Below are 27,465 nucleotides of genomic sequence, written 5' to 3'. Positions count from 1 at the left end.
AAAGACTGTGAAATAAATGAAGGACCGAATGAACGAATTAATGGATAATTGGTAAAAGGAAGAGTGGGTAGATTGGCAAATGGGGGGAAGAATGAATGAATGAATGAATGAATGAATGAATGAGCAGATGGTTGTCTGACTTTTGGTTAAACTCAACTACACTGTTGTTATAACCCAGCACCCTCATTTTATAAAAGACTTCTTAATTATATGCTCTGTTGTTCTTTAAATCAGGATACTATGGCAAATCTTTCTCCTTAAAATGATCAAAAAGGAATTTTGGGGAAAGCACACACGCTCTTTTTAATTCAAGAAATACTGACCAACTACAGACACCTCCCCGACAAGAGACGAGATCAATTGGCACTACCAACAGCGCGTTCTAACATTGCTTCTAAAAAGGAGACACTGATGAAAAGGAACTTAAAAGCCATTTCCTTTACACCATTCTAAAACAGTTGATGTTCTTTCTTTCTCTCTTTTTCTTCCCCTCCTCTGAGCTTTCAAAATACTCATGCTGAGATACTGAGATTGCATTCAGTTTGTGAAATTAGTGACATCAAGCTTCTCCCACCACCCCCATTATCTAGTAGAAAGACACGAAAGGAGAATTGAAACCCTATTACATACATAGCATTAAATTGGTCCCCAGGGGGCATCTTAATTCAGATGTGCTTATTACGTGGGTCCAGATTGAGTGGTACGGACTGCATGCTAGTCTTTATATTCAGACAGAAAGCGGGGTCAGCTCAGGCCCTGATTTCCTAATGAAGCCTGATGGCCTGTCGCCTTCACGATGCAATTGTGGTGGGGGACTTCTTAATATTACACAGGACGCTACTTTAACACTAAGAGTACACATAACCCTACTGCCCTTTCTTAAGTAAATACTTAAGATTTGTAGGTGTTACTCTTCTAGAGAGAGATTTGCATCCGACTCTCACTTTATGCAACGGGGCGATACTATGGTTCTTCTACCGAGCCTGGGAAAATTAGCAGAGTTTCCTAGTTTGACTCCCCTTTTCTCGCTTCTATTATAGCCCCACTCAAACACCCATAACATCACACTCCTTCCCACCCCCACAAAGACCCTCTTCTGACAAGCCGTCACCTCCCCTCTCAATCTATCTGGCATCCCCAGAGCAGCAAACCTAGGACAGACCAAGAAGCTATTGATGAAATCAGAGCACAAGTCAGGTTTCAGTGCCCAAGATCCAAGAAGGGTAAAATACTGAGCTCCAAACTTCCAAGTGGATTTTTCTATATCCTTTGTGGTATCAGAAACAGAGAGATATTTCCATTTGGACCATCTATATGACCATATATTTTTAAAACATATATTTTTATTGATTTTTACAGAGAAAGGAAGGGAGAGGGAAAGAGAGAGAAACATTGATGTGAAAGCACATAGATGGTCTGTCTCCTGCATGCCCCCCACCAGGGATGAGCCAGCAGCCCGGTCATGTGCCCTGACTGGGAATTGAACTGGCAACCTTTTGGTGCATGGAATTACATGCAACCAACTGAGCCACAGCAGCCAGGCTATGACCACGTGTTTTTGCAATGTCTTCCGCCCCCCCTTCCATTGCACTAGAAATTAAGCACTATCTTTCTATTTTGATATGCATCTGGCTGCAAAACAGAGGAGAAGCTACCCCAGGTGAGTGTAGAATGTAGGGAAATCAGCTGATCAAAGTAGCAGGAGGCCTTCTCATCCAGGTGAACACCCTCTGGTTCATCCTCATGGACCTGTGAGCAAAATCTTACCGAGGTTCCTATTTTTCCTCACTCTTGAGTGCTTAGAAATCCCAACTATGAACTAAATATTCAACTGGATAGCAAAGATCCTATGAAACAGCCCATCAACCACCTTTAAAATCGGCATTGCTGAAAGAGCCAGCACAGTGACATAAATATTTGATGAAGGGGCCTGGGTTATTGGTGCTGCAATAATTATACAAATTGTAATGGTAATCCTCGCTAGCAATGATACTTTTAGAGGAAATGGCATTATATACTTCGCTCAGAGAGCATAATAACAATATTAGCACAGTTCTGACACTTGGTGAGCCCATCTCTCCCAAGCTGGGCTCACTTGGCAATCAGGACAGCATGGAACCTTAGCAGGCACATATTTTTTTTGGCTGTCATTCAGTTACCGGAGTGTCAGAGAATATTTGGCATTTAATGCTATGCAAAGTGTTGTTCCTGTTTGATTGTTGTATACTGTATAAGCCTTGGAGCATGACAGGAAGTAATTTAACAACTAGAATAACAGGCATTTGGGACAAAACTAATTTCATACGAAGGCTGATCACAGACACTCAACTTGCTCATAAAAATGTTACCTTGTTATATAATACCAAGTTGAAGATCAGGCTAGGAGAGGGAAAAGCCAGTGATGGGGAAATGTCCCTCAATTCTTAGGACATGAAGTCTGTTTTTCGCAATAATATTTTTTTAGCTCCGAGCACCAGGATGTGCCTTGGTCTTTCTTGCCGTGTCTCTGTCCAGTTTCCAAGAAATGGTGAATCGAGTTAGTAAGTTTGTGTGTGTTCCAATGAGCTCTGTCCCGTGCTCGGATGTCCTAGGACATTCTACCTGGTCACCTCTAAAAAGTGCTGAAATAGCCTCCTCAGTGTATCAGACGTGGAAGAAAACAGAAGAAAACACAAGTGAACAGGGCAGAGTGGGCGCCATTTCGGATGATCGGAGTATATATTCTTTTCCTGGGTAGTTTATACAGGTGTCGTCTCAGGAATAAGTCTCCCTCTCATCCCCACATTTCCAAAGCCACCCCCCTTTAGCATCTGTTGGGGAAGAGGAGGGTTCGCCTTATGATCTCTCCGATCCCCTCCCGCAGCTGCTTTTCTGGCCGCGGCCTTCTCCCGGCTGACGGGTGCTTGTCGCCGTCAGGAACTGCTGGGCGCTGACGGAGCTGCGACGCTGATGGAACCCCACTCCCTCTGCCCGGAGCTGAGCAGAGGCCTGAGCAGAGCAAAGGCCAAACTTCCCTTTATTGCCTATCTTTTTAAAAAATTCTTCAAAGACCTGCCTTGTGTTTCAGAATTCAGTGACTCCTTGGAGTATAAGACCTACAAGTTCCAACCTCCAAAACCATTCTGTGTCCACCCACTGTTCACCGCCTTCTTGCATAACAACCTAATTCGCGCCACCTTCATCTCTCACCTGCATCATTGGGATAGTTTTGCCTTACATCCCTGAATCCAGCAGTCAGCATGATCTTTAAAAAAAAGTCAAATGTGTGCAGAACATCATCACACATAGACTAGAATAAGTGCATATTTAAAATTAAACAAACCAATTATACGTAACGTACAGATGGGTTTATAATGTGTCTCTCCCAGTACAATGAACACATGGAGACAGGGACGAGGGTCTTGGTCTAAACTTATTCATGCTTATCCTTCCCAGTAACTAGATCATTTCCAAGTACCTTGTAGAACTCAATATACATCTGCTGAATTAATTAATTATAGAGTATCCAACATCCCTATCTCTGTTCTCTGATTTTATAGAAAATTCTACAGATTATCCGCAGGATGTGGTCTTGCCCCATGTCTTCCTTCCTGCTAATAATGCTTCTCCCCAGCGTGACATTAATTTAGTCCCCAAAACAAAACAAAATAAAAACAAAAACAAGCTAAAAACACAAGGAGAGCCTTTCGCAGGACAATCGGTTATGGGTTTTAGTAAAGAAAGCATGGCCCTTGGGAAACACCCCATGGCTGTGAGTACTCTAGGTCTCCGACTTTCCAATGAGCAGCCGAATTGCACACAAACACACTCATACACACACTCAGTCTCACATACACAATACATACCTGAAAAGAGTACATTGGAAACAACTGTCTAAGCCTACCAAAAGAGCAGAAAAAAACTCCGGCAAAATTTGAAAAGCAACTTCTCTGCAATGTACCCGCTACTTTCTGTGACCCTTGTTGTGCTTACTTTGGGTCTGCAGAGAATCAGAAACACACACGGAGCTGAAACAGATACGTGAAGCCAGCTCTAGCTCTGAAACTATGGCTCCTAAGGGCCCTCTAACACTCTTAACCGAGGGCTATCTCCCTTTCCAAAATTAGTCCGGGAAAGAAGCTTGTTTTTTTCCAATGCCAACTAGAATACCAACGTTCTCTTCAATCTTGAGATATTTTAAGGAAGGCACAGTGCTTTAAAAGAAATGGTTCTCTGGGGGTTGTATTAATTATATTTTAATTTTCTATATATCTTATGATTTTTTTTTGACATCTCCCTTTAGACCATACAGACCCAGGGAGACTGCCCCTCCCCCCCATATCTAGCCAATTTCTGAGGGCAGGGGGTTTGGACAACTTGCCTGGGACAGACCTTTCCTATGCTGACTGGCCAATCATGGCTGTGCCCCCACCCACCTTCTAATTTAAATCTCAGACCAAGTCAATATTTCCACTGCCTTAGAGCAACCCAGTGCCAGGTACCAGACAACTGAAGACAGCCCCTATGCCCCAGCAGGGGAAGGAAACCTTTTTTCTGCCAAGGGCCATTTGGATATTTATAACATCGTTCACAGGCCATACAAAATTATCAACTTAAAAATTAGCTATGAAAAAAGCTGCTAGATTTATTGAATTTCGAGTCCCTCCTGCGGTTGCCTTGGCAGGGCCAGACCAAATGATTTTTGAGGGCCATAGACGGCCCGTGGGCTGGAGGCTCCCCACCCCTGTGCCTGCTGGAATCCTAAACTGCTTGCCTTGTCCTGCTTTGCCTTTCTTATGGAAACCCTAAAAAAGCCTCTCACCTTGGGTCCCCCTCACTCACTCCTGCTTCTGCCTGACCCAAACTGGTATTTCCCCCTTGGCCCTCGGTGGTGTGGCCTATCCACTTCTATCAGGAGACATGAGAAATAAATTCTTCCTTCCATGGCGTTGACCTCCCCATGCCAGCCCCCAGTCACCTCCATAACTTAAAATTCCATAGCTATGATCATTTTAATGCAGGGGTTTCATCTGGATTATAGTGCCCAGTCCAGAGTGCATCTGAAGGGGTTCTGTAATGAATTAGATCATACGCAAACAGGACATGTCCATGACTTGACTGGGAAATTGCAGTAGAGCTGCTCTGATGAAAGGGGAATGTGGGCTCCTTCCATTGTACCCATTAAGGGAAACCACTTCTCAAGAGAGAAAATAGTGGCAGGATGGTCGTGTGTAATTCACAACTTTGGTTTTCAGAAGTCTTTTCTTCCACAAGTGCTGAGGTCATTTCAGCCAATATACCTTTACCAGGTGCATCAAGAGGGAATTCCTGGTCTCGGGAACGTGAACTTCATCTCCTCTGCCTATTTTTTTCTCTTTTAATAGCACCTTTCTGTGGCCCATTAATTCCACTTTTGACACTTTAAAATAAGATTTTTTAAAAATCAGGCACTTAGTTCTCCTGCCTAGTCATCGAGTCTCCCGGATGATTGATGGAAGGAAAGAACCGTTCGTAGGTGCCTGGCAGAAATCAGGTTTGTGCTTGGAGAATCAGGAGTCTGCAAGTCAGGGAGGGCCTCGTGATTCATGACCCAGGGTGGTAGGTGCTTGGATGGGTGGTGAAAAAGTGGGAAAACATGGAGTTGGGGGCGGGGGTGCTATAATAATTTTAAAGACTGACTCCTCACAAGAATATTAAGCATAGCCTGGTTGGTGTGGCTCAGCAGTTGAGCGTCAACCCAGGACCCAAGAGGTCACCGGTTCGGTTCCCAGTCAGGGTACATGCCGGTGTTGCAGGCTCGATCCCCAGTAGGGGGCATGCGGGAGGCAGCCCATCGATGTCTCTGTCTCATTGATGTTTTTGTCTCTCTCTCCCTCTCCCTTCCTCTCTCTCTAAAAAAAAAAAAAAAATCAATAAAAACATTTAGAAAAAGAATATTAAGCATATTTTCTTAAAAGTCAGTGTGGATGAAACTTGCTGAATATATTATAGGACTTCTGTTACCCAGACTGTCGTTCATTGTTCTTTGGTAATTTCAGAAGAGAAGTGGAGTTTAATTATACAGGAGGAGCCCTGTCTGGGTAGCACTAAGCATTTTCTTATATTGCTGATGCTTCCTATTAGCTTTTTTAGAACTGCCTGGCACTCTCGCTTGACAGATGTGCTAACAGAGATGGATGTGACGTTACATTCTGGGTTTTGTTGTAGTTGCTGTTTTGGATGAATGCAAACACAGTTCTGTGTGACTGATACCCTAAATTTTAGTGTTCAGGGACTGAGAGGATTTCAGAGCGAGATAGACCCAATTTTATCTAAGACTTTCAGGCGCTTTGTCTTTCTTGTCATGATGCACACACGGTGCAGAGCTGCTGGTTGAAACAGTCTTCTTGACAATGGGGCAAGAAGAGGCCAAGGTTAAGACTCAGCCAGAAAGGGCATATTCCATGACCTTGGGGCTGGATCCATGAGCAACTTAGAAAACATTCACCCAAAGAGACTGACTCTGTGTTGGAGAGTTACATGCAGAAGGTTTCTTGGGGAATGTTCTCCGGAGATAACACCAGTAAGAAAGTGATGGAGGTGGAATTGGACAGACAGAGAAGCTGACTGACAATCAAGTTGCAACTGAGGCTTCAGAAGATCCTACAGGGACCCAGCTCAGAAGTGGGATTGCCCTTTAGAGATGCTCCATATTGAGTTAAGGTGGCTGTGCCTCCAGATCAGCCAAGAATAACCTGTGGGAGAGACAACACCCAGTGGGAAACAGAGCTGTGAGCTGCGGCAGCCAGGTCGCCAGAAGATGGGGGATGGGCGCTCCGATCCTGAAGAGGAATCTGGGCAGGGCCCCTTAGTATCTCCCATACTCAGCCTGGATCTGAACATTTACAGCCAGAGGACTAAATGGAACCACAGTGCATATTGAATAATTAGTTGTTGTTTTGTTTTGTTTTTTCAATTACAGTTGACATTCAATATTATTTTGTATTAGTTTCAGGTGTACAGCACAGTGGTTAGACAATCATATACTTTACCAAGTGTTCCCCCAATATTTCCAGTACCCACCTGGCCCCATACATAGTTTTTGCAATATTATGGACCATGTTTCCTAGGCTGTAGTTTACATCCTCTATGACTATTTTGTTGCTCCCAATCGGTGCTTCTCGATCCCTTCACCTTTTCCACCCAGTCCCCCAATGCCCCTCCCATTTAGCAACCGTCAGTTGGTTCTCTGTATCTATGAGTCTGTGTCTGATTTGTTTTCGTTTCTTTGTTTTGTTTCGTTTCATTTATATTGTTCTTTAGGTTCCACGTAAAAGTTAAATCATATAGTATTAGTTTTTTCTCTGACTGACTTATTTCACTTAGCATAATACCCTGTAGGCCCATCCACGCTGCTGCAAATGGTAAGATTTCCTTCTTTTTTAGGCCGTGTAATATTCCACTGTGTACATGTCCCACAGCTTTTTTATTCACTCATCTATTGCTGGACACTTGGGCTGCTTCCATGCCTTGGCTATTGTAAATAACGCTGCAGTGAACATAGGACGTCTGTTAACCAGAGTGTTGTTCACTGTTCATTGGTAATTTAAGAAGAGAAGTAGTATTTAATTATACAGGAGGAGCCCTGTCTGGGTAGCACTAAGCATTTTCTTATATTGCTGCTGCTTCCTATTAGCTTTTTTAGAACTGCCTGGCACTCTCGCTTGACAGATGTGCTAACAGAGATGGATGTGACGTTACATTCTGGGTTTTGTTGTAGTTGCTGTTTTGGATGAATGCAAACACAGTTCTGTGTGGCTGATACCCTAAATTTTAGTGTTCAGGGACCGAGTGGGTTTCATAGTGAGATAGATTCAATTTTATTTAAGACTTTCGGGCGCTTTGTTTGGGGTTTCTTTGGATTAGTTTCAAATGTGGGATGTAAGCTTCTGAAAGAGTTGGGGAGCCCAGATCTCTAGGAGCTACCTGGAGAGTGAAAGACAACCTTTTGGATGGGGCTCAGTGGGTCTTTACCAGGGTGAGGGGAGCCCATTTACAGAGGGTGGCTGCAAAACGCTAAAATATCCGTTCCCCGAAGTTATGTTATTGGGCTAATAGGGGATGCTGGCTTAATGAAACAAGGCTGGGGCCAAAATTAGATGTTTCATTACTAAAACACTGATGACTGATATGGCAGTACCCAACATTTTTTTTCTTTACAAATAACTCTCCCCATCTTTAAACCGAAATGTTTAGCAGAGAGGAAAATGAGTGGAGAGCCCGGCCGTCATGGCTCAGCGGTTGAGCATCGACCTAGGATCCAGGAGATCGCAGTTTGATCCCCGGTCAGGGCACATGCCCGGGTTGTGGACTTGATCCCCAGTAGGGGCCGGGCAGGGGGCAGCCGATCAGTGACTCTCATCATTGATGTTTCTCTCTCTCCCTCTCCCTTCCTCTCTCTGAAATTAATAAAGACATATTTTTAAAAAATTTAAAAAGAAAACATTTCTTAAATAAAAAGAGTGGAAATAAATGTGGGTGAAGGAAGCACAAAAGTTAGTGCATAAGGAAACACCTTACGGGATTCCCATCAAGGATTCTCGGGAGTGGTGCTATTGACCTTTTGGACCAGACGGTTATTTGTTGTGGGGCCTGAGCTGTGCTGTGCTTGGTAGGATATTCAGCAGGATCCCTGGGCTCTACTTCGTACATGCCAGTGGCGACCCCACTGTCCCCAAAGTCATGGCAACCAAAAATGTCTGGAGACATTGTCGAGTATCCACCAAAACTGCCCCATTTGAGAAGGATTGGTTGCAAGACTCCTATTTCTTTTCATTTCAGTGATGGTTCCCAACTATCCCAGTTTGCCCAGGGCTGAGAGGTTTCTCTGGATGTGAGAATTTCACTGCTAACCCTGGGAAAGTCCCAGGCAAACTGTTCCTGTTGGCCACACTTAATTGGGCTCCATTTGGGAGTAGAGCGGGTTGGGCCTGGAGAAATATTATATCAATTTAAACAATATGCAGCAGAATTGCCAAGCCAGAATTGTCTTTTGCACCTAAAATGAGTCTTTCATATCTTCGGACAGTATTGCGGTGACAGGCTGCAATTAAGAAAAGTGAATTCAATATAATTTACCTAATCTGGTGAAAGATATTTTACGAAAATTTGATTATATGTAAAAATGAATAATAATGTTTTTACTTACAATGAGACTATGATATCCATCTTTTAAAATGGTATTATATTTAAAAGATCTTAAGAGAGAATGGTTTTCATCAACCAGTTTTAATGTTCAAAATTCGAACATTTAAATAAAATTAAGCCCAGTAATTTATAACTGAGTTTTCATCAGAGGTTTCTCAAATAAATCTCATTATTTATCCACTGCATTCATTTGCCCAAGTAAATTAAAGCAGTTGAAGAGAAAATTATTTACTCATAGGTACTCAGCTAGCATTATGCTTTCAATATGTAGGCATTCCAAATATAGTAATGCGCCCGGCCGGTGTTGTTCAGTGGTTGAGTGTCAACCCATGAACCAAGAGGTCACTGGTTCAATGCCTGGTCAGGGCACATGCCAGGGTTTTGGGCTCCATCCCCAGTAGGGGGCATTCAGGAGGCAGCCGATCAATGTTCCTCTCTCTCCCTCTCTCTTCCTCTCTCTCTAAAACAATAAATTTTCAGACTTCAGAGCTTTCAAGAAAAAACCCACAAAAAACCTCTAAGCTCTTTGTTTTGAGCATGTTGTGGATGCAAAAAAATGCAGTCACCTCTACTTTTTCTCCAAATTCTCAGCACTATTCTGCACATGGCACCATCTGTTCTATTTTATGAACTCTGTTTTATTTCGTTAAGGTGTTTTGTTGAAATGCAAAGCAGTGATTACTAGCTGAGATCTTAAAAGATAAATAGAAGAGCAGGTTATTGTTGTAAAAATCGGAAAAGGAAGTATATTGACATATCTAAAAATATAGAAAGGGAAAGAATGGAGCAAACAATTCCTCATTATGCATATCTCCCACTGGATTTTCCCCCCTCTCTTCTTAAGACTTCCCAGTCCTTCTGTCAACCTTCGTTGAAGTGGCTGTCCCTGTCAATTGTCTGTCACCGCTTAATGTCATTCTTAAAAAGACTCACAAACTTTCTGAGTGACACTGTAACTTCGACCAATTTGCATTTCTGCCACAGTGGAAATTATTTTTGAAAACGTATGCATCCTTCCTAGGCTCTTTGAGGCCTTAATTGCCTGGAATGTCACCAGATCTATAAACTTTCTGCGAGTGGCTCTGTCTGAAAGGAACTCTGTGTGAGTACGCGAGGCATGTTCTTTCATAAGACATTTTTAAACAAGTTCTAACATCTTGTCTGGCACACACTGTTATGCGCTATCGAGACGACCTATTGCCATGGTCTGTTGAATTATTTTTTGATATTCCAGGCTTGGCAGGGGCAGCACAGAAAATGATGGCGAGTCACGACACAGACTTTGCGGCCACATCGGTTTACAATCGTGGGTTTTCCTTTTGCCAGTCCTGGGACCCCGGGTATTTCGTATCACTTCTGTCAACCTTGGGTTCCCCTTGGTAAAACGGGGGGTCCAAAGTGCCTAACTCATGAGGGTACTGCGTTGGCGAAGTCCTTGGGAATATTGTAGGCACTCAATCAGCGGCCACCCCCCTCGCTTTGATGGCTGTCTGTGGCATCGCGTTAAGGGACATCTCGTAGGAAGCCTGAAACTCGTACTGGACTCCAAGGACAAGCCACAGATGCGGTAATGAAAATTCCTGGCTTTGGCTACCAAGGCCTTTAAAATATTCTGTCTGTAGTCTCTACTTAATATGCTTCTTTGTCCGACGACATGTGCCTTTTTGTATCTACCTCCCCCCACCCTGCCTCCCCTTCCTTTGTCCATCCCTCCCTTCTTTCCTGTGAGTGCTGCAGAAACTATGTCCAGGGAACTGACCTAAAGCAATACTCGGATCGGTATTTACATTTTGCGGATGCAGAACCTGAGATATAGGGAGGTTTGGGATCTTAGGCAAGTTTGCTCAGCTGGAGAATGGCCGAGCTGGGTGTACCAGTTCTGTCTGGCCTTCCTCCCCCCGCAAGCAGCTCGATAGCCGCACCGCCTGGCCACCCTCTTAGTTTCTCTGACCCAATGACACTAAACCTACACTTCTGTCTCTCTCTTAGGGAAGGGCTGATTCCCGGCTTAGCAGCAGCTATTGACAACCTCATACAAGGTCCTTTTAAAGTGTGGGAATCACTTGGAGTTTAATTTCTTTTAAAGCAAACTTGAACTCGCTTTTCTGTGGATGCTATGAAGAGGAAAACAGTCTTGCCCAAGGTCGATAAAGAATTGAAGGGTGGGGTTAATGTACAAGCAGAATTAGAAGCCGTTTCAGGGGCGATGTGTCATGTGCAAGCCTATAAAATAAATAGCAATTATCACATTAGAAAAATGAGCCTCTTGGAATGGAAGCTGTTGCTGACACTCTTTCTAGGTACCACTCTCCTGGGTGTCTTGCTCACTTTGTGTCTCGTATTGACTAAATCAATGCATGACACTCCCCACCCCGGTGCTTAAGAAGAAAGCTATTTTGTTTCATGACGGCTCAGTAATAAGAGACAAAACCCTTGTCATTCCCCACACACCCCCTTGCATATCGGCTCAATGTATTCGCAAATGCTGTCTGTATTATACTTTACATACATACGAAACTAAGGTTACTTATTCGCTCATGTATATTCCATCTATAAACTATAAAAATAAATTCTTAATAAATGGTATCACATATTACGTACAATATAATACATGATAAGTGCTTGTTTTATGTTCTCTCTCAGAATCCTTACAACAGCCCAGTGATTAATTATCGTTATTGCCATTCTACAGATCAGAAATAGGAGATCAGCCCTGGCCAGTGTGGCTCAGTGGTTGAGCATCGTGCATGCACCAAAAGGTCTGTGGTTGATTCTCGGTCAGGGCACATGCCCGGGTTTCAGGCTTGATCCCCAGGAGGCGGCGTGCAGGAGGCGGCCCATCCATGTTTTTCTCTCACATCGATGTTTCTCTCCCTCTCCCTCTTGCTCTAAAAATCAATGAAAACATATTTGGGGGGAAAAAAAATAGGAACTCAGAGAGGTGTGATGACGTGTTCAGGTTCATGGTGCCGGAGAGCAGCAGAGCTAGAATTTAAACTCAGTTTTGCAGGGGCACCTGGTTTTGATCTTAAGTGAATATCATCTCCCTAAATTTATTATGTAGAATATCCACATATAAATAGATGCTGGCCACTAGCAATGGCAGAAAGTCAAATTTCGTTTTTTCAAAGATTGGAACCATTACTTGTGAACTTTTAGTGAAATCTGATAAGGAAATATTTCAGTATAATGTCATTGTCCCCGCTTGTGTCATTTCCATCAAATGAAAACATTCTGACTGCTCCGTGAGTCCTTCATGATGGGCTATTTGTTTGGGCAACCACAGGCAGGGGTGCGTTTCATGTCGCTTCCAGAACTGCAGGCCTCCATGTCGGGCACCACTCTTACCGAGGAAAGTCCTCTGCCCAAACTCTTTCTCCCCTGGGTGCCCTCCTGTCGCAACGGCCACCACCAGCCGGACCCCTGTGCGTGCCGTCCTTAACACAAACGCAGGCATTGTGATGAGTAACGTGACACCAGCAGCGTCTCAAGGACAGAGGGATGCCACCGCATCAGCCAAGACCAAAAGGCTTTCCAGGGCTCAGAGAGAAGTTTGCCCCGGATGTCATCGCTTCGTTTCGTTCTTTCTGCAGAGCGAGCGGCTCGGCAGCTGGGCAGAGAAGCAGTGAAAGGGAGGTTCGGCCACTTGACACTGTTACAGATCCGTCCATTTATCTTCCCTCGTAACTGTCATCGGCTTTCCGTCCACCTGGGGATGTCTGGAGGCCACTGGAGCAGTCACACCCGGAACCTGATTACTCACTTCGGAAAAGGCCCAGGCCCGGAGCCGGGGCGCTCACCCGCTGTCCCCGCCAGCCCAGCCGCGCCACCTTCCCAGGCTCCGCGCCAGCCCGACCCAATCGGGGCCTGCGGAGCGCGGCCCGGGCCCCTTGAACAAGCTGAAATGGATCGAGTGCTCACAATGTGTCATATCCTTTCATTCGCCTGCCACCTGTCATCTAGTTTGATCCCCGTGAAACGCGATGAGGAATGGCCATCACCACTCCCATGCTAAAGAAAGTCAAATAATTTCCCCGACGTCTTGCGGTGAGCGACAGAGGTAGGCGTTCAACCCAAGGAATCTGCCTTCCGGTGGGGCTCTCATCCTCTATATTGCATAGACGTCTTGAATAGTGTTTTCTAGAAAATTCTATGTTGCTCCTGATCTTCTCCTTCACGTAATTAACAACAGGTTTGGAATGTGCGTCTTGTGTTAGAGACGGCTGAAGGCGCTGGAATTGCAGGGGAGATTCGTGGTTATCCAGGTCCTGAAGGAATTCATAACATCCCACTTAATATTCTGAAATTTGTTCTCCTGCAAATACAGTGCAAGTTATAGCTGATGTTAAATATACGCTTTTTAAATAAATAGATGTACAAATAAGTACAGGAAGCCGGCCTAGGGCCGATGGGCATGCATGCATATGCTGCCAACACCTATTTGTTCGATTATTTGTTCCCCCAAATCTATTCCTCTCTTCTCTCTTCATAAAGGAATCCTTGCTATTTACCTGGGCTAGTGGAAACCAGGAATTCAATTATATTTCCTACTGTGTATAGCCTTGTAACTCCTTTCAGTTAAATTAGTAACACATGTAGTTTTATGGGCAATTTCTGAGCATTGTCCTTGCAAAGAAGTAGCCCACTTTCCTTTCTCCGTTCCCCCTTGCTGATTCCTGGAATGCAGATGTGATGGCTGGAGCTTGAGGGGCCACCGTGGACCATGAGGTGGCACATTGAGAACCGCAAAGCAGCAGCGTGTAAGAATGCACAGCCTGATGCCTCTGAAGCTCTCTAATCTCTGTTATGTGAGATTATGTGACCGGAATAAATTCCTCTGCCCTAAGCATTTTAGTCCTGACCTTAATGATTCAGTGTTAAGATACAAACAGGCACAGTGTTGAAGGAAGACAGATTAGGGAGCATCCAACTTAAAAGATGGCTGGGAATTAGCTGCTTTGTAAAATGACTCAATATTTTTCACAGTGCGGAACTTGTTCTTTTCAGCGGATTGTATTGTTGCTTTTCGATGAGAGGAATTAAAGAACAATTTCATGGAGATGTGAAGGCCATAAAACAAGACCTACAGCCCCCGCCCACACCCCTGGAATGAACCCATCCCATTGGAACCCAGATGCCGACGGGGCATGCAGGGGACGTGGGGGCTTCCTGCCCCTCGCTTTACTTCTGTGCTACATTCATCTGCTTCAGAGTTGCTCTGCCACAGCTTAGCAGGGCACTGAGCACCGTGCTGAGAACATACAGTGCAATCTACCCTTCCAGCACCTCCGTAATCGAGAGGGTTCGGCAAAGACACTAAAGCGAAGGAGTATCTTGTGAAGGGCTATGGGTAAAATCATTTTTGTGCAGGAAGGATGACAAAATGAAGGAAGGAAGAAAGGAAAGAAGGAAAAACATTGATTTCAGAAACATGAAAGAGCTCTATGGGGGGGGAATACCCCCAAAACTGAAACTAGGTGCCCAAAATATTGCCCTCCCCACAGAGGACCCACCTTCCCCCATTGCCCCTTGCCTTTATTTTCCTGAACAGACAAAAAGTCAGTAGCTTGTTAGGCCTTATTGATGGCGATCTAGTGAATCTGCACTTCTCCACACATCCACTCAACCCTTCAAAAAATTCCCGATGGGTAAGGAGTGCTTTATAAACCCCCATTTTCCTCTGAGTGCTATCATTAAGGGCCAATTTCTTTGAAAGTGTTTCCTAAAAAACACTACCTGCTGCCTAACAGGGATCTCTCTGTCAATAGTAGAAATCCGATAGCAAATATTTAGCAGTGCTATGAATACATCATGCCTGTGCCCTGGTTGTTATTGTTGTTTGGTTTTTGTTTTTTCTGCTCTGAATGATATATGTATATTTTTTAAATAACCAAATGAATTTATACAGACACTTCTTTTTTTTTCGAATTCATTGTGTAGCTCTAACTTTTCATCTAGAAAAAAAGAATCTACTAGTTATTCCTGTTGTGTGGGGGTATTGAAAGAGATAGGAAAAAGTAGAAATTCTAACTTCCTTTAACCCATCCCAAGGCTTCTGCCCTAAAGCGTTTGCCGTTCTGGTGTGTGTGGCTCAGAGAATCTGCTCAGAAGCTGTACATCCATCTATACATCTCTTATTTCACTCTATTTCCATTTTGATTGATTTTTATATTTCTTTCTGAACTTCATAACTTGGAGATAAAACAAGCTTGACACTGACCACTTGATATTAAAGAATGTACTGAGTACTTGCTCTTAAGAGGAAATTGGATCCGTGATGTGACTGTTCCTATGTGATGTCACATGGCCACAGCTTGTTAAGACCTGCTTTTCTTAAGGCTCTGAAATTACACTTATAATGAAAATTCATTTTAGTGCTTGGTGCATGCTTGGTAGCATACGGACTTCGTCTGTAAATTACCTGTAATTTTCTTTCACTAGGCTGGTTCCTAATATAAAGTCCTAATGTTGTAATATGGTTTACTTAAATATCCATCAATATAAATTAATAAAATAAAAAGTAACTGACAGATGTCTGTAACAGACAGGTGTCTGTTAACAGTATCATACCAACGTCAACCTCCTGGCTTGGATGATATATAAGTTATCACTGGGGAAGCTGAGGAAAGTCTATGTACTATTTGTGAAAATTTCTGTGCCTCTGTAATTCTTTTCAATTCAAATTTAAAACAATTAACAGTAAAAGAAAGAAACAAGCAATGATATGAAGGAATAAGTATACACTTTGATATAATGAAATGTGGGTTCCTGGCTCTACCGTTTAAGAGCCGACTGTGGGAGAATTCTTTAATCTCTCAAAGCCTAATTTTATTCATCTCTGAAACAGTAGTAGTACTAGTCTGGGTTGTGAAATTAAATTTTAAAAATCCTCCGGTAAACCTTGCCTGGAGAAGCTGCTGAAAAGGTGACGGGCCAACAACGGAGAGTCAGTGTTGGATTTCTTACACCGAGGGGTTATCTGTACTACACACATTGGGCCGGAGGCAAAAGATGTGTGTTACAAGGGAAGCTGACCTTTCCTTCCACACCTCTGAATCCCAGCCCGCGCGCGCCCCTGTCCTGTGACTTTAAGGTGATCGGAAGATAAATGACTAATACCAGAAGAGGGCCTTAATCTTCCCTGGCTCCCCCTTCCCCATCTTAATACCTCCCCACTGACCACCGAGTCAGGACCCAGACTAGGCGGCCAAATGGATCACCTCTGCAGCCCTCCGCCGCCGCCGCGGACAATCTTCGCAGTGCCCTCCTTTACAAATAAAGCCGGTAACCCGTTGTCATTAAAGTAAACAACGCGTTGCATTTCATCTTTTGGAATGAAAGCAACGCACTGGAGCTCCGTAATCCTGAAGAGCCAAGAAGCCACGATTCTCTCTCCCTGTAACGATAGAACGTAACATCAGAAAACACCTTTGGGAAAGGGACCCTGAAGCTTCCCATTTTTGTAACGTGTGTTTCTTATCTAATATTGCATATGCCGGTGCATTCCTAAAGAATATCATCATTACAGGCAGGATTCTCTGAAAGGGGCTTCTGAGCACACCCTGCATGCTAACAAGGGAGCAACAGCTACAGCAAATGGTCTGACATCTACCCTATGCATTACATTTAAAAAAATGTATTTACTAATGCAAACACACGTACATAGCCTATTTAACTTCCTTTTTAAAGAAGCCGCCCCTCTCAGATGAATGGATCCCTTCTCTTCATAGTCCTAATGGAATTTCGCCCCTTCGTATGGAATTTCCAAGTCACTGTTTTTATCTCGTCAAACCCTCAGTGAAAGTGCTCACAACCAACCCTGGGCCAGTGGCTGGAAGTTGGAGTCGATGGGGTTCCTGGATGCATCCGTGCTTGTCAGTTATTTGGAGGTCAGTTCTAAATGCATATTTTTGGCCTTGATTTCTGTAAGTGTTCTACACACTTTGAGAACCCATATTCCAAAGTTTTAACTGCAAGGGATGTTAATAAGTAAAATGAGGGCTTCCACATGAACAAAAGAGGGGTAATGACACGTGATGTGTGACGTATCAACTGATGAAGGTTTCCGATCTCATCAGAGGACTAGGAGAAAGGCTGAGACTTGTGAAAATAGGGCTATCAGGCGCACGAGGCTGGTGCAAAAATCTCTTACAGTGATAAAGAAAGAAGGAAAAAAACCTCCTTTCCTGATAAGTAACAGCCTCAGCAATATAACAAAATCACACTTTCAAAATCATGCATAATTTTGACTGACTTTGAAAGATGTTGAAACCTATGCAAGATCTAAATCTTCACGTTTCCGCCTATTTCCTGAGTGATCTCAAATAGGCTACTTAGCACCTAAGTCAGGGTTTTATCTGTAAAATGAGAGAAATTAAAAAAGAAAAAGGGTTGTCAACTGCCGTGTGGAAAAAATGATATCATATTTCAAAATTTTCCACATCACTTTGTACAAGGGAAGCTCTGACACTTTTTCCCCCAAAATTATATTCAATTAACTACCTGTTAAATTATATTATAAAAATGTAGTTTTAGTGCCTTACCTCTACCAACCCTTCTTTGTCCTGGGAGCCTAAGGATCATTTTGGAACCCCAAGGGTTGAAACATCAGTCAGGCTCCTAGCTAAAGCTGCGTGGAGAAAGGAAGGATTCTGGGGCTACCAGCTGATAGGACAACTGATGTCCTTTCTACTTGAGGCCACGTGCTATGCTCTTGTGTGGGGTCTTCCACTGTCAACCACTGTGGCTTGTCTGAGCTACAGTGAAGTCTCTGTAACCCAAATCCTGGGAAGATGTCTTCTTGGAACATGTGGGAATTTACTGTGCAGGTCAAGTCCTTTCATCTGTGCTTTCTTGGAATAGTGTGAGCCTCGGTTACATAGTTGAAGGCTCCTTCTGTCATGTCCAAACTAGCAAGGCTGTCTGCCCTGGGTGACTCCATAATCAATATCCGTACTTCTAGACCCATGGAGTCTCTCTCCAGACATCCATTTCTATTTATTTATTCTTTTTATCTCTAGAAACTCAAAGAGTTTCCTGTGTAGGTGCAGATGTAGAGATAGAGATGAGAGAGAGAAAGAGAGAGAGAGAGATCCCATTAGTTCTAGTAGACTAATAGAGAAGGCTTCCAAACTCTTTACCCACTAAAGCAGAATGAAATTAAATCTTTACCTGGGCACACTGCTACAGTGCCAAATGCCTGGTCTAATATATATATTAGTACTCTTCCATACAGTTTCTTTTCTCATCATATGATAGAACAGATAGCCCCCCACCCCCACCCCACCTTAAGTTAGGGCCTCTGGGCAGAGACAAAGCCCATCCATTTCACCACTGCACTGCTTTCATCTTTACTCATGTGTTGTGTTTTTGGCTACTGAGATTCTCATAGCCCATTTCACCCTTGGTAGGTAAATACCTGGCACTCCATTCCCGGGTCTGGAATAAAGATGATGCCCGTTGACATTTTGGTGCTGGTTAGTAGTTTTACAAAGAAAGTCAAGCTATCACCCCCAAACACCCTATGCCCTAAGCATCCCCTAGAGGAAAATGCCAGCTTAATTGTTTCTTTCTTTCTAAGCAAAATTATTCAAAATTTGCAGGGCATCAGGATGAACTCCCTGGGGGTAGCTATAAAAAGACTGCAGGAGGCCCTGCCCAGGTACTCAGTTGGTTAGATCATTGCCCTGATATGCCAAGGTCATGGGTTCCATCTTAGGTCAGGGCACATACAAGAAGCAACAAATGATTACATAAATAAGTGGAACAACAAATCGATGCTTCTCTTTCTCTCAAATCAATTTTAAAAAAAAGGACAGTAAGAAATACAGGAAGTCAGAAAGAGTAAAAGCCAGTTTGTCAGTATTGCCATAATCATCACCATGCCCCCTGAGCTACCCTTCCCTGAGGTGCTGACCCCACTCCACCTGCAGAAAGTTCCTGTGCAAATGAAAGACGCCCCCGATCCTGGTGTAGCAGTTGTGCTGTGTCTTTGGGTACGACCCAGGAGGTGGTGAAACAAGGAATCATAAATTCCATGGGTGCTTATGCCTGCTAACAGAGAAAAATACGGGGGCCTGTGAGTGTGGCAACTGTTTCCATCTGCTCTCTTTATGTGTAACTGATGTAAGAAATTAGTGACTGCCAGAAGTCGCTTGGTTTGCAATTACAGTGTTTAATGATATCAGTATAAACTAGGAAAATTAGCCACTATATTCTAGAATGGAAAGCTCAAATGAAGGTGAAATCAACTTCTGAGATACTATATCACTTATGACATCCTTTGTCGTTACCTAAAGCAAGGGAATATTCTCACTCTATTTGCGCAGCAGATGGAAAATCCCTGAGACCTGATGAGACACAATGAAGGAAACTATCCCCAAACCCACAAATTCTCATGATGGGTCCTAGGAGTGGCTTTATTTGTCTCTTAGGGATCAAATGTGTAGCTGTAATAGTGATTAAATATTACAAAGCTGGTCCTAATAGAAATTAAACTTTGACCCTTGGTGCTTGTTCTGTGTCAAAATGAGGTACAGTGATATTCATCATTGTTCTTGGTCTGATTCTGGTAGGCCCCAAGTTCTGAGATTCTCGCTTTCACCGAGCCTCCCAACCAGCAGTCTAACTATCACATCAACCCATGGCAACCCCGGACAAGACATTTCAGTAAAATGAGAGTCAGAAAAAGCATCTGTGGAATGGAATTATTTTTTAAAAAATATGTTTTTATTGATTTCAGATAGAGGAATGGAGAGGGAGAGAGAGAAACATCAATGATGAGAGAGAGTCATTGATCCACTGCCTCCTGCACGCCCCCTACTGGGGATCGAGCCTGAAACCCGGGCGTGTGCCCTGACCCAGAATCCAACCATGACCTTCTGGCTCATAGGTCCATGCTTAACCACTGAGCCATGCTGGCCAGACATGAGGAATAGACTTATTAATCTCTGTGCTGAATAATGCACAGAAAAAAACGATCATTGGACATAGAGGCTGAGGATGGTCTTGATTAGTCAAACGCTTGCGAATATTAAAGGTCGGGAAACAAAGAGTGTCTCTAAAAGAGCAAGGCAATGTAGAGTTCTCTTTCCAGAATAGCTTTCCATCAACAATGAAAGGAAAAAAATCCAGAGGACAAGCAACTGTTTTAAATAAGTATTTGTCTGTGGGTGGCAGTAGACTTTAGCAGAAAATGTATGCATTTTAGAGAAAGGTGGATAAGAGTTGGAAGGCCCAATCTGTCACTTACTAGCTATATGACTTAAACTTCATAACTTCTCAAAGTTTAAAATTTCTAAATTGTAGAACAGAAATAATTCCAACAATCTCATTATACCACATTGAAAATTATGTGAACTAATGAACATAAAGAGTATGGCATGCAAGGGGTGATTAATAAATACTACTCTTTCTCTTTAAACCACCAAACCCTATACATTTAGTAGCATTTGCTGTTGAGCAGGTCACTGAAATTCTAATAAAAGCTTTCTTATAAAAATTGTAGACAAATGCAACTTCTCCAGGTTCCCAGATGACTCATAATGTATTAATAGATGCATGCATTTTCCATGCTCCCTGGCTTACACTCAGTTAAAAGACACCAAGCAAGTGTTTGGGGTGTTCTGAAAATTCTTCAGACAGTTGAAGCAAAAATTCACAGAGCACCTTCTTTTAAAATATTCAAGAAAGCATATTTCTTGGAGTCTAGTTGTACGGCAGCTATGACTTCCTTTCTGAAGTGAACTACTGGAGTGTAAGATCATAATAAAGAAACTAGATGCATATGTTGGCAACACAATCTTTTGTTCTGCTGCAGTTAAGTTAGTGTTGTCAAGGTTATGATTATTGGCTCCCACTCTCAAATTGAACAACCCTCCTGAGGTTGAATTCACACAGCATCAGGAAGTGGGGGAGAACTTTGGGACCACAAAGTCAGACACTGGGGTCATCCCTACTCTGGAAATGCTAAACTAATAAATGTTCTGTCAATGTCTTTAGATACATTCTTCTCTGAAGACTTTTAGACATTAAATATATTCTTTTTTATCTAGGGCATGTAATAATGTAAAAATCCCTTTAATCATTGGGATGTCTTTTTGAGTTATTATGAAAACAAGTATTGGGGGGGAAAATAAACTCATCTATATATACAACCAAGTTTCACATTTATTACAATGAGTAATTATATTATTAATACGATAATTACCATAGTTTTGCAAAAAATACTAACTTGGGAATTTACACAGGATTATATATAACTACCCTTTTGAATAAAATGTCTCTCAGTAAGCATTTATCTTAAAGTATTAATATTACTCTCTCAGAGTTTCTGTTTCTAAAAAGTACGCAATGTAAATCAATGCCATAACGAAACACTCTGTCTTTACTCAGAAGCAAAATAGAAACACCGGAATAGTCTTGCTGTTGAAGACCTGAGTATTTGGTTGCGTTGGTTGTAGAAGCTAAGGTGTGCGTGGGCCTGCTACATTTTTAAGAGCTGGTAGCATTCAGAGGCTTGGCTGTAGGTAGGATGCGACTTGGAGCACACAGGATATTTCACAAAGGGGTCTTCTGAGCCCGGTCATGTTGAATATGTGCTCTCACAATGAAGGGAACCATGCCACAAAGGTTACTGAGTAGAAAAAGCCAGCCCTCACTGGGATACCAGGCTTCCACTGAGAAGTGAAACCTCCTGCTCCGTCTTTCAGTCCCTGTGCTGTTCCTGGCAGATTTTGTTCTGCGCTGATCTTCTCGATCACAGACATAATGGCAACGCTGTGGCTCTGGGGGAGCAGTGCCGTTGGTGGGTGGGAGCTGAGGATTCCTGCCGGGGCGCCTGTGCTCACAGACAGCAGGTGCTACAAGCAATTCAGAAATCCAAGGGCAAGCGCCCCCACCTTCCCCCGCATTCCTGAAGGGCTTCTGGAGAATCGGACGTCTCAGGACATTGTGGATGCAGGGCTTGGGAGGAGGGGGCTCCGGTTGCTGTGTCTCCCGCCCTTGTTTGTCCTGCGCCTCCAGCTGCCCTACATTCGGATCCCCCCATGTCTACTTCTGCGCGTGGCGTCTCTATTGCACACCTGTTATCTAGCGGGCCCGTCGCGAAGAACCACAGAGTCATAGACGAAGAAGAGAAAAGTGCGGCTCTGGCCGGTTTGACTCGGTGGTTAGAGCATCAGTCCATGAACTGAAGGGTCCCGGGTTCGATTCCAGCCAAGGGCACATATCTCAGTTGCAGGCTCAATCCCTGGCCCCGGTCAGGTGAGTGCAGGAGGCAACCAATGGATCTCTCTCTCTCTCTCTCTCTCTCTCTCCCCCTTCCACGCTCTCTGAAAAGCAATGGAAAAAATATCCTCAGGTGAAGATTAAAAAATAAAAATAAATTTTTAAAGAAAGAAGAGAAAGGTGCTGCTCACAAGGAATGGACAGGCTTGCATCGGGGGACTTGCACACAGATGATCAGAGAGCAGATGCTAACAGCCCTGACGGAGGCGGGGACTTGCAGTGTGAACTGGAGAAAGGGGCTGAGTGACTCAGCTAGGAGAGCATTGGGCTTGGGAAGCCTTCTTTTACTAAATGCCAGGCCTTCTCTGGAGATTCCCTTGGAAGAGCCAACTACCAGTCTGTACTCAGGAGAATTTATAATCTCCACTGCCACCCCACCCTCATTCTACAAGCAACAAAGACGGCAGTGGCACCGTAAGCACATTGAGTGCCAAGCGGATGGCAGCCTTCCTAATGACTAGGGCTTAGCAAATTGTAGGGAGCTCCTTCCTCAGGGGAACAGGGGAAATCGGGGGGGGGGGGGGATGCATCCTGGAAGAGATTACATCTGAGTTAAACGTTGAAGAATAATAGTTGGCTAGACAGGGAAAAAGGGAAGTTCATTCAAGAAAGAAGCATGTTCATATCTCTTTGGTCCAGAAAATATGGCCAACGTTCTGTTTCTCTATAAGGAAATGCTGGTTTTGATTCAGCGGGGTTGGCTGAAGAATGGGAAACGTCTCAAAGAAAATAGTAATTTTAAGGGATTTCGCAGGAAAAACTGAATGGGATGGGGAGGATGCCTTCCTTTGGGAAAGGGGGAGGTAAGATGCATTCCTATCTCCACCACGAGGGCACTACGAGTTTCTATAACTCAGAAGAAATGAATGAAATCGACTTGTCCCCATGCCTGGGAACTTGTCAGCGCTTAATAAACACAGTCCCCTCTCTCCCTCACTCCTCTCCAAGCATCCTTTTGCCGTGAATATGGTCTGAGGAAATCATTGAGGTGTCAGCAAAGATCCTTAAAAATATAAAGAAACTTTGTCAGAAGAAAGATATTGACTAGAAAAGAAAGGTGTTGCTTGGTAGGATGTGCTAGTTTCATTCTCCTCATGGCCCTAGCCGCTGACTTATAATAGACAGGAAAACAAATGGGTTCCTTCACTCTTGCCTAACTCTCATGTAAATGACATAAATAATGTAAAAAGGTGACTTCCGGGCTTCATTTCTTTTTCACTCATTTCCCAGTACCTTTCCTGAATTCTAAGAATGTCATCATCTTATGAAAAGAGGACCGCGTTCGTTGTGTTTTCCAGGTAGGTAAGAGCCGACCCGTAGTGCTGGTAAAACCCACCTAGTGCCTCCCACATCTGGACACGGCTCTCATGTATTCACTTAGCCTTAATTCCGAGTCCCTGAGCGAAGTCCTGTTATGATTCCCATTTTCAAGAGTAATTGCAACAAATAAGCCATCTAAGGTCACACCTCAAGTAGGCAGGACAGTCTGAACTTGCACCCAGACAGTAATAATGTTGAAGTGTCCATGCTGCTAACCACTATTTAAAAAAACAACAACACACGGTAGAGAAATCAACAGAGTCAATTTTTTCAATGCCTCTCTTCTCCCCTCCAAGCTCAGATGTAAGGTGGGGTTTGAAATAAACCATCTCACACTCCCTAGGGCATACCCTCTGGAAAAATAAGACTAGTGTGTGTGTGCGTGTGTGTGCGTGTGTGTGCGTGTGTGTGTGTGTAAAGGTGCTTGTCTGTGCACTGAAGATGCAGATCCACTGAAGGTAAAAACAAGGCAGACACACGCCCACCGTTACCTGTGTTATCCCCGGTGATCCCCACAGCACATCTCCAGTGTGGACACTGTGGCTCCCACTTTGCCGGTAAAGAACGTGAACACAGAGCTGGCTGGCTGGGAGGCTTCTCCCAGGCGACAGAGCTGAATGTGGCCGAGCCAGAACTTGAGCGCCGATGTGTGCGTGTAAGAGGAGAGGGCTGTATGAGAGCATTTCACAGAAGCCATCACACTTGCTGGAAACGGGGATAGACTCAGAGAAGGCCTTGGCCCAGGCGTGGCCCAGCAGTCAGGCTTTTTGGATTACAATCTTCATTATTTATGCCCGAGCCACGTGGCTTAGGATAAAATGCTGAAGTCTCTGAACTTAAGTTTTCCGGTTTATAAAAGCGGAATAACACTTGCGTCTACTCTGTAGTGGTCTTGGGAGGATTAAAGGGATAAATGTGGTGAAGTGCTCAGTGGTGTTCCTGGAATAAATGTTACGATGCCGAGGGAGACAGTGAATATGTGCATAAAAGGTGGAGAAATATTGGAAGGCCCAGGCAGTGCTCCACGGATAGAGAGAATTCATGACCAGGCTATCTGAAAATGAGATTTCTTCATGTATCTGGGCCAAAGAAAGCCAGGTCTGTAATGGTGTTCTGAATAATACTCAGATACTTCTGCGAAGAATATGTAACTTCCAGGCAGGCAAAGTCTGCTCTACAGCTCCTCCTTTTGCTTTAGTTTACTATGCAATTGATTAGCCTCAAAAAATATACAATAAAGTGTGTATAATTAATCAGTTGAATATATAGTCTACAGGGTGGGGCAAAAGTAGGCTTACAGTTGTTTGTACGGAAAGGAATACAATAATTAATAAATCATAATGCAAGAGTAGACTCTGTTTCTCATACTCACAACCGTAAACCTACTTTTGCCCCACCCTGTATACTCACATATATTGTATCTCATATATATATTTTAACTTTTTTCATTAAGATCATGAACATTAGGGGATATTCATTAATAGGAAAGCTGGCATAAGATGACTAATTTTAATTGGGCACTGTCATGATACTTGTTGGAAGGTGTAGGTGGAAGGATGAGTTTGTGGAAGTTATGTGGGCTTTCAACTAACAAAAGGCCAAGGCAAATTCCAGGATGAAGCCAAATTCCAGGATTTGTTTGGTTTCCTTGGGAAAGTTACTTAACCCACCTTATTTAAAAAACTGGGGTTCCATAACTAATGGCGCAATGTTTGAAACAGATGATAAAATAGATAATATACATCAAGTTCTAGCCATATGTGCGGAGCCCAAACAGAGTTGCTACCCAAGCCTTTGGTGGAAATGGCACAACACAGGTGATACGAAACCACGTGTCCTTTCCGTGAACTACTTAGCCAGTCAGTCCACTTTAGAGCATACAAAAAATGAAAGATCTCTGAACCGGGAGTCGGGAGCCCTGGGTTTTCATTTCGGCCCTGAGCAGTTGTGGTTCCGAGCAACTGTCCCCCTCACCGAGTAGAAAGCACATGGCACAAAACCCGTGTGCCAAGGCCCAGCTGGAAGCAGGATTTTCACTCTCCCCCGTGTGACCCTAAGCGAGTTACGTGAATGACACAGACCCAAGTCCCACTGTAACCTTTGCTTGATGAAGTTTCCCCTTCAGCAAATCCTACAGCTTGCTGTTCCGGTGACCACACCATCCATTGGAGGAAGAAAATCTCTCTGAACAAAAGAGAAAAAAAAAAAGAATGACGGGAGGAAAGGGAATCGAAAGGGCGGTGCAACAAATGACAGGCGCAGAGAGAAAGGGTCCCGTCAAAGAGGATGAAGAGGAGACAGGAAGAACGGAACCGGGAAAGGAAGGCTGCAGAACAGCAGGCGGGGAACTGCCGCCGAAACGCGAGGGCCGAAGGGGAACCCTAGAGATGGGGACTGTGTGTGACAGTGGCAACGGGAAGGGAAGGGGCCAGGGGATTTGCTCGCATGCCCGTTGAAATCTAACCGTGTAGGTTTTATCAAGGGGTGCGTATTAGTGTCTCTTTTGATCAGTAAGTCAATGTTTCAACTGTGCTCTCACGGCCTTCCCTGTGGCTTTTGATAGTCGTTCTTGAAGTAGATCTGTTTTTGCAGACATACTGGGCGATGCTCTTCTCACTTGGCCGATTATTGAATTCACCCCAAAGCCTTCTGTCTGTCTGTAAGTCAGGGTGTTCGTGCAGATTGAAAGCTAAGGATGACACTGACATCTTAGAGCAAGTTAACTTACATAATGGCCCTGTCAATCGACCCCTCCCCTCAAACTCTTTTTTTGTTTTTTTTTTTGTTTTATACAAAACTGGATCTGATGTTCATTGGGTTTGCTCTTTCCCATGCATCAGCCAGTTATGCCAGCTTCCTTGAACTCCTACTAAGTGCTAGGCATAGATGAGTGCCTTGGGACATATAAGGAGCCTTCCCACCACCCACAAGGAGTATGCACCCGTGTCCTGCCAAAATTCATCATGAAGCCCTAACTCCCAATGTGATGGCATTTGGAGACGGGGCCTTTGGGAGGTAATTAGGTTTAGACGAGGTCACGAGGGTGATGCCCTCATCATGGGATTCCTGTCTTCCCGCGGAGGAAGAGATATGAGAACCTCTCTCCCCTCCTCACCCCTCCCTGCTCTTCCCCCTCTCCAGAAAAGGCCATGCGATCGCACAGCAAGATGGGGACCACCCACAAGCCAGGAAAAGAGCCCTTACCTTGATCCAAATCTTCTAGCACCTTGATCTTGGACTTGCTAGTCTTTAGAACTGTGAGAAATCAATGCCTGTCGTTTAAGCCACCCCACCTGTGGTATTTTGTTATAGCAGCACTAGCCGGCTAAGGCGGTGAGTGACATTAGGCAAGAAGGTAGCTGTAGCTGCCGCAGCCGGGGAGCCAGCTGCCAACAGCGCTACCTTAGGACGGGAGCAGTGGTCCCCTCGCCTTGAGGAGATGGAGGAAGCTTCAGAAGGAGGTGAGCTGGCAGGATTCCTAAAAGTGAGCTCGGTGAAGCAGTCATTTCTAACTGAGGGATGCGGGGAAGCTGATCCGGCCAAGGAACCCATCGAAGCGTCCAAGTCTGAGTGATTTTTAGTGGCTGTCTTAAGCGCAGCCCCGACATAAATCTTAAAAATGAGTCCATGCTCAGCTGTGAGCGCTTAGATGCATCTGCTGGGGTTACGGGGCTGAAGGGGTGTCTCGGGGAG

This window comes from Miniopterus schreibersii (genome assembly GCF_964146895.1).
Source record: "Miniopterus schreibersii genome assembly, chromosome: 18".
Lineage (NCBI taxonomy): Eukaryota > Metazoa > Chordata > Mammalia > Chiroptera > Miniopteridae > Miniopterus > Miniopterus schreibersii.
The sequence above is the reverse complement of the archived record's forward strand: the minus strand, read 5'-3'. Positions refer to the sequence as shown.